The sequence below is a fragment of the Herpailurus yagouaroundi genome, unplaced genomic scaffold (assembly GCF_014898765.1).
Source record: "Herpailurus yagouaroundi ecotype Mexico unplaced genomic scaffold, PumYag 203, whole genome shotgun sequence".
NCBI classification, from domain to species: Eukaryota; Metazoa; Chordata; class Mammalia; order Carnivora; family Felidae; genus Herpailurus; species Herpailurus yagouaroundi.
In genome coordinates this window covers 27,182,114-27,189,771 of record NW_024412434.1, presented here as the reverse complement: position 1 = coordinate 27,189,771, position 7,658 = coordinate 27,182,114, and the positions used below count along the sequence as shown (strand labels likewise).

General features: G+C 61.7%; 2 long non-coding RNA genes across 2 annotated transcripts; one reads left to right on the top strand and one right to left on the bottom strand.

The window, feature by feature from the left end:
* Positions 1 to 217: 217 nt before the first annotated feature.
* LOC121014596 (uncharacterized) lies at positions 218 to 1,153 on the top strand. The gene is made up of 2 exons (XR_005783298.1): positions 218 to 643; positions 891 to 1,153. It is a non-coding gene; the product is annotated as an uncharacterized LOC121014596 (long non-coding RNA).
* Positions 1,154 to 2,697: 1,544 nt separating this feature from the next.
* On the bottom strand, positions 2,698 to 7,291 carry LOC121014839 (uncharacterized). The gene is made up of 2 exons (XR_005783459.1): positions 7,028 to 7,291; positions 2,698 to 4,693 (listed from the first exon to the last, which is right to left on the bottom strand). It is a non-coding gene; the product is annotated as an uncharacterized LOC121014839 (long non-coding RNA).
* Between the last annotated feature and the right edge of the window lie 367 nt (positions 7,292 to 7,658).

Genomic DNA, 7,658 nt, shown 5'->3' with positions numbered 1-7,658 from the left:
CCCCGGTGTTCACGGAGCCTCCTTTCACTCTGGCAGGAATTTATTTACGACAGATTGCCCCCTCCGTGGATTATTTTTTGATCCCCCACCAGCAGAAGCAGAGAGGGTACAGGAGAGGGGGCTTTGAAGGAGAGGGCTGGAGGGCGCTGGGGCTGGCGGGTAGACGAATAGGGTGATTTTCCTCCAGACGTTTTCTCCCCGGCGCTCCCTGCGATGCTCGCTCCCTTATCTCACTCTCCTACATGGTAAATTTCCCTCTTTTCTTCTTAAAAAGAGTTGGGACCCCTAGAGAGCCTCCTCCCCAAACGTGTGCCTAGTGCGTGCACGGATATGCCTACCTCCAAATGGTTTTATGCCCACCGTGAGGAGGGACAAAGGGCACCAACGAGCCTAGAGCCTACTCCCAACCATTCTTTCCTAAACTTTTACTGGCCAGCCGGACCCAAGACAGATGAAGGCAGAGCACAGGCATCTTTAAGGCGTCTGCATACACAGGAGGAAGTCAGAAGGGAGAGGGAGAGCGCTGAAAGGCAGAGGCCCTGCTGTGGTGGCTCCGGGTTGTACCTCTAGACGCTCCCACTGGATCCCCACGTGCTCCAAAAATGGGAGGCAGAGACTCCGGCGAAAGCTTTTTATATCTACGGTAGGTAAGGACCCAGTCAACACTACCGATGCCATTTGCAGTGTTGATTCCAATCCTGCCAGAGACAGTGGGCTGTGAGGCGCCAGGGGCTGGTCACATTTCAGGCAGTCTTCCCCCCTCCCCCCCCCACCTCTGCCGGTTTCACACACCCCTGATGTGCGGTTTGCGCGTTTGCAAGAGGGGGTGAAATCCATTCCTCGCTTCGTCTTCTCTCCTCCCTCCCTTTCCCCCCTTCGCAACCCGGAAGAGCTCCGCTCTCTACAGTGAGCAGAAGAAGGCGGAGGGAGGGGGTTCCTAGAAAGGATGCGCATCACCCAGGTTTTACTGCTGGCTGGAAGGCTGTGTGAGATGCCCTAAGCAGCTGGGGCGGTCAGGACCGCAGCGGCGACAACAGTGGCCAAGTCTGCCTGTCATTTCTGCCTTCGGATCTCCGGCAAGTCAGGAAAAAATAAATAAATAAAACACAGCTGGCCCGCGGGAGCAAAATACCCAGGTCAGTGAATATCGTTATCTTCTAACTCCGCACTCGCTTTCCCGCTCCACGTGGAGAGAATTAAGAGGAGGTCTCGACTCCAAAGGGACAGCTGCCCCTGGAAGAAAGTGAACTAGACCCCAGTCTTTATTGTCTTTTTTTTCCTGGTCATTGGCAGTCTTTGGCTTTCTGCAATGACCTTGGGCGAGCTGGTGTGTGTGTGTGTGTGTGTGTGTGTGTGTGTGTGTGTGTGTGCCCTTGTATGGAGGAAAAAGCTAGTAGAGCTAAGCATGCGAAGAAAAACTAAACAGAAGTGTAAGAGACGGCGGGGATGTTCCGGAAGGGCTGGACACACGCTTTCCACTTCAGGGAGGGCAGAGGATTGGGGGTAAGAACTCATTAGGGAAAAGCAGCTCAGCCTTCTCCCAAAGGTGGCGGGCGGAAGGTTCCAGTGCGGATTGGGTGTTTATTTCCCTTTGCTTACAAGTGTTTGCTTAGGCTCATTGTCTCTGCATACAATTAAAGAAACAGCTGTGTACTGTGAGATACAAGGTGGGAATCCAGATGTGTGGGCATCTGGCATCCCTGGAGAGCTGGTGGCCGGGAGGCACCTTTGCTTCCAGGAGCACCCTGAGGTGAGTGAGAAAACCACGGCCCAGAAGAGAGGGCGCCCAGGGTCGTGGGGGAGCAGGACGGGCAGAGGGGCGAGAACTCTACTTTCTCCTGGGACGTTGGACCCACAGTCACTCAGTCAGAGGCAGTTCCCTACAAAGACAGAAATCGGTTAAAATGCATGGGAAGTTGCTTGAGAGTTGCCTTGCTATACGTTTTCTTCCTCACGGACACTACCCGGGGAAACCCACACGGTGATTCCATCTAGGGCAGGGGATGGAAAGGAGTCTAACCCGCAGGATCTTCCCTCGGTTCGGTTCCCGTGTTTCTCGGCTCTTTTCTCCCCCCCTGTTGCCCACGTTCACTAGGACACCGGGGTCACGACAGGAAGGAGCTTATGGACTCGCAGGCGGCAAGTAGTGAAGTAGCACGTGCAGCTCTCCACCCCTTAGCGATTGTGGCGGAAAAGGGGTGTGTGTCGGGGGGCTGGGGAGGTGGGGCGGTCCCGTGCCTGGCTTGGGGCAGGGAGTCAACCCAAGTTGATGCGCCCCGACGCTTGCAGGGCCCACCCAAATGGCTGAGTGTGGGGAGGAGGCTTCCCATGAAACCCTTTAAACATTTGTGTGATTCTAAGGAAGAGGATAGTTTGCTGCCCGTTGGAATGGGAGAGAGTCATGGTGTCCAGGTCAGCCAGACCAAGACCCAGGTCGGGGTCAGGTCCCCTGGGCTCCCATTATTGATTCCCCTGTGGGATCCAGCAGGGGGTCCAGCTTTCAGCTTCCAGACAGCCTCCCCGCCAGGCCTAAGGTTCCTGGCTTGAGAAACCAGCTGGGTCCTGAGGAGACGGGTGAGTGCTCGCTGGTTCACAATCCCTGCGGGCCCACCCTCCATTCTATGCGAGGGACCTCTGCCAGCCACGGGGAGACCCGGGCTTGGGGTTAGTCTATCCAGCCAAAAGCCCAGAGACATGGGAAGCTGCATTTTCCTTTATTGATATTTCCACCCTGGCTTTTTTTTTTTTTTTCAGCTGATATATGAGGTGGGGGTAAGTCGGGGGTGCAGTGAGTGGATGGGAGTGGGCGCCCCTGGGCACTCATTGGTGGAGCCTCTGTGTTGGGCCGCCCAGCAGCTCAGGGCCACACAGAGAGAGCCTAAGGAAGGGGCAGGTATGTGGGAGGCGGGTGGCTGAGAGCCCCCTCTTTGGGAATTCGAGGCGGTTTGTGTCTGGGAACCCCGGGAGGTGGCAGGGAATTAGGGATCCTGATAAGGTGCGCGGGGGCAGAATCCAAAAGCCCACTGTTCTCTGGCACCCGGTTATTCTTATCATTTCTGGGCTGCGCTGACGCGTTGTCTCCTCCGCTCCTGTGCCATTTCACACAGAAATGTGCCTTCGTTTCGCTGGATGTCTTTGTGTGTGGACCAAATATTTCTCGATCACCTTTTTCTTAATGGCTGGGGTAACCGGAGGGAGGTTTAACAGCCGCAGCGATCCGGCCAGGGAAGCCTCGTTGCTGGAGGCCGAACCCCGCTTTGCTTGTGGCCGCTGGGCAGCGGGGACTAGAGGTGGTGGCGGGGTGCGGCCGCTGGAAGGGCGAGAAAGAGATGCGTTGCCCAGGGTGCCAGAGCAGAGGTCTCCCTGGGTGTCCGTCGCTGTGGGTCTGCAGGCTCATGTGTGTGGTTGCTGTTTTGTTTTATATAACAAATTGCTTGAGGTCCGCGAGGTGGCAGACGGCGGAGAGCCAAGCGCGAGCCAGGGGCCTGGCGGGGAGAGGCGGGCGGGTGGGTGCAGCTCCGGAGGGAAGAGAAGGCGGAGGGCGTCTGCGGGAAGCCCTCTCCTAAGAGCCCTGAGTTCACAGATTTTACAGTGGGGTCTCCAGCGTGTCCGAAGGAAGATGTGAACAATTCGTGCTTTTAGAAGCTGGCCTCTCCTGTCTCCTGATCTGAAGGAAATGATCTTTCCCCATGTTCCCTCTCCCTGTTACGAACCCCCACTTGCCTCCTTTCCTGGAAGCCCACCGTCCGTGATCCAGGAACAAGCACACCCCGGTCTCCTGGCTAATCCAGAGAACCGAAACAGCACAATAGCTCCAAGAGTAAGCCCTCCTCCTGGAATGCCAAATTTTAGTGGCCCGAGAGTCGGCTAAGGTGAGAGCCTGAGGCTCCCCGAGCTGGGGCCGCCTGGGGGCAACAAGCCGGGAGGGCCAGGGTGCTGCGGGGAACAGAGCAGGTGTCCCAAGTGCACCCCTTCTCCTCCGAAAAATGCTGGGGCCTGGAGTTCACACGGGTGAATCCCGCACTGCTGCCGCTTTCCTGGCCCCCGTGGTGCTCCCTTCCTGGGGAGTGCGGGATGCTTCAGCCAAGTAGCCTGAGGACCCCCCAGGGAAGGAGAGCCTGAGTCTAGACACAGCCAGCTTCCACCTAAGGGCCAGTGGTACTGCTGGGAGCCGGATAAACGGCTAATGGCTCGGGAGGGACCATGCGACCTTGTGGAGCCCCTTGGTCCTCTCTTGGGTCTCCCACCTGTCCCCCAGACCACCGGGGCCAGGAAGGAGGGGCAGCTGGGAGGTGCGCCCTTCCTCGGGGTGACGTCAAGGCCTTTCTAATCGTTCTCCAGGGGGGGTCTTTCTCTCCTACCCAACCCCGGGGCTGCCCCCACAGCCACCCGCCGGCCTGTGCCCTGTTACACTCGAACACAGAAATCCCCTGCCTTCTCCCTTCCTCCTCCCTCTTTCCGCTACACCCCTACCTACCCCCCCCCTTTTTTTTTTCTCTTTAATCTCGATACCATCGGGGTTTTTCTCACCCGAGGAGAAGAGGGTAGTGGCAGAGGGAGGGCCAGGATCCCCCGAAGCTGGAGGGCCCAGCCTGGTGGTGGGGAGTGGAGAAGGAGGGGGTAATCTCTGAGCGCATCTCCTCTCTTTGACTCTCCACAGCTCTAGCCGCTCCTCCTGGCCTGGGCGGGTTTCCTTCCGAGTTTTAAATGGTGATAGATGAATAAGCAAAAAAAAAAAAAAAAAAAAAAAGTAAATTAAACCACCTACCACCCCTAAAGCGATGGCTCATTCCCCTGGGCAGGTAGACTCTAGGCCTGAGGCGGGTGGGCGTGGGAACCGGGAAGCGAGCTGTGCGGGTCGGGGCTCTCCTCGCCTGAGTTCCCGTGGGTTTCCCCTTTGACGTCTCCACCTCCAGCATCTGCCCTCTGACAGTGAGTTTTGGGGTCCCCTGCTCGCCGTGTTTCATGGGAGAACGGCGGGCACTAGCCAACGCCTGCTGCTTTCTCATCTCCTTTATTCCTCTCCCCGCTCTCTGCATTTCAGTTCACGCGGGAAAGAGAAAGGGGGCTTGGAAGGGAACCGCAGAGATACAGATACAACACAGGACGTGTTTAGCCTGCGCGGTCCCGGGGCGCCGCGTCCAAGCGGGCTCCTTGGTCATTTCACCGCTGCAGCTCACGCCCGGCGGTGGCGCCTTGGGCCGCGTCCGCGGCGTAACCCTCCCGCCCCGCAGCCTGCGAGCTGTTTATACAGCTTTACCTGTGCTATTCTCTTAACCCGTGGAAATCCTCGCCCGGCCACGGTAACCTAATCCCAGGGCCGAGGCAGAGGAGGGGAAGGTGTGTACGCGCCAGAAGGGGGTTCTTCTCTCTTCCCGATTGGGAAGGAAATTGGGTGATCGAGGTGGGGGCCCTATAGGGCTGCGGAGGAAGGGGGCCCGACTTCCACGTCCGTGTGCTCTCTGCTTTTCTCCCCCCCCCCCCCGAACAGGCATCGGGGAGCCCGCGCGGTGGTCGCAGCGTGGACGCGCGCGGCCCGCGAGCGCGGCCGCCCCGGAGGCGCCGCGCGGGGCTGGCGAGGCCCAGGACTGGTTTCTCCGTCCTGGACCAGGACCTGCTTGCTCTCTTTCTGAACCCCCACACCTCCGACCCAAGTACCAGGGGCGGGAGCCGGCCCTTCAGCAGCTCCTCCCCGCCGGGCCTCTCCTTCCAGAGCGCCCCGGTGCCGGGCGCAGCCAGCGCAAGGAATCGAATTAAACGCCTCTTGGCGGTTATTGTCTCTCGCTAATTGCTCCAACAATGGCCACTATTAAAACGGAGACACCCAATTAAAGGCCCCGCCGGGCAGCGCTCGGCTCCGGGAGACGAACTGGCCGCCGGCCTGAAGCCTGCAGACCGGCGGGCCGCGGACCCGGCTGGCGTGGGGCGCCGGCGCCGGCCTCGGCACCTCTGGCCTCCACTTCCTCCCCAGACGTACAGCCACCGCGGCCGGTTCACACCATTTTTATTGACCGATCGCAGCCAAGGAAGATTGATCGAGCGGGAATGGGAAGGGACTCCTCCTCCCCCAGCCCCGGCTCGCCGGGGCCTCGGGGCCGCGCTCCAATTTCTGGCCTTTGCTGTAGCTCCGCGCCCTCCCTGCCCCCAGCCCCGCAGGTTCCCGGCTTCACTTCTGTCTTAACAACGCGGCCGGGTCCGCCCAGGCCGGCGCCGCGGCTCCGGGGGGAGGGACGCGGCGTCGCGGCCCGGCTCCGCTTCTTTCTCCTGCCTGCAAATATTTGCTGCCTCGCTGGAAATCCGACTATTCCGCGCGCGCTCCGCTTGCAAAGTCCTTAAGTAAACACGCTCAAATGACCGCCCCAGGCGGCGCGAAGCACGCTCACTCCCCCTGCGCGGGATTAGTAACTTTGTGACTTCGACCCCGAGGCTCGGCTCTCGGGTGAGCCTCGGCTCTCGGGTGAGCCTCCGCGGGCAGCGCGCGGGCGCCTCGACCCCGCGGAGCTCGCCTGGATGCGCCGGTCGCCAGGCTCGGGTGGGTGACGCTCTCTGGCCGCGTGGATCTCTGCTCCCTGGGTGCGGCGACCCCAGGGGTGAACCTGGGGGCGCGCTCCTCCCCTCTGCGTCGCGGGCTCCGGTTCCCTTGCCGGACTGGGTGACCCACTTCCTCCAGGACAGAGCTTCTGCGCTCCCGGGAGGGGGGGTGGGAGGGACCTGTACTTGGGCATCTGTGTGTGTGTGTGTGTGTGTGTGTGTGTGTGCCCCAGCTTACCCCAACCGAGGAGAGAAAGTTAGGCTCCATTTCTTACCCTTTCCCCAAGAGGGCACACACACCCCACTCAACTTGACGCCTCCAGCAGCCGCCTCGAGGCCTGACCTTTCCGACAGGCCCAACTGGCTCCCGCCGCCCCACGCGCGGCCCCGGGACCCGGCTCCTGGGACGGAGCCGGTGGCTGCGGCGTCGCTGGCTCGGCTCCGGGATGCTCGCCCCCGGGGTCCCGGCCATCCAGGCCCTTCGACAGCCCCTTACCCTGGTTAGGGAGGCCTCGCGCCCCGCAGGAGCCCCGGGCCCTGCAGCAGCCCCGGGCCCTGCAGCGGCGGCGGCGGCGGCATCCTCCTGGGTCTCCTCGCTTCCTCCACCGGCGCTCCGCCGGCGGCTCCCGGGGAGGAGGGGGTACCCGCGAGACCCGGCCAGGGCCGGGGTGCCCGGGGAGGGGGCCGTCAGGTCTGCAGGAGGGCGCTGAGGCGTCTCTGCAGGAGGCCAGGATCGGCTTTGCGGGCTACGGCGGAGGGGGAGTCGGGACCACCTTCCCCCCCCCTTCCCCCCGGCCTCGAGCCCCCTCCCCTCCCCCGCCCGCACTGGGAGGAGGAAGCCCGGCCTGCATTTGCCGGCGAGGCGGGTCAGGCCGGCGCCTGGCCTGGCTCAGACCCCCGCAGCCCGGCTCTCCGCCTCAGGCCACGCGCTGCAGCGTCTCTCCGGCCTCGCTCCCTCCCCCCCCCTGCTTCCCCACGGGTCCCGGGGCCGACCTCGGCCCTCCCCGCCGGGTAGCCCCCTCCCCTCCTTTTCCCTACCCACCCCCCTTCCCGGGGCTCCCGGCTCTGGGGCTGGGCCCGTGACGTCAAACCCAGTGTGGCGTCGGCGAGACTGGCCGGCGCGGGCC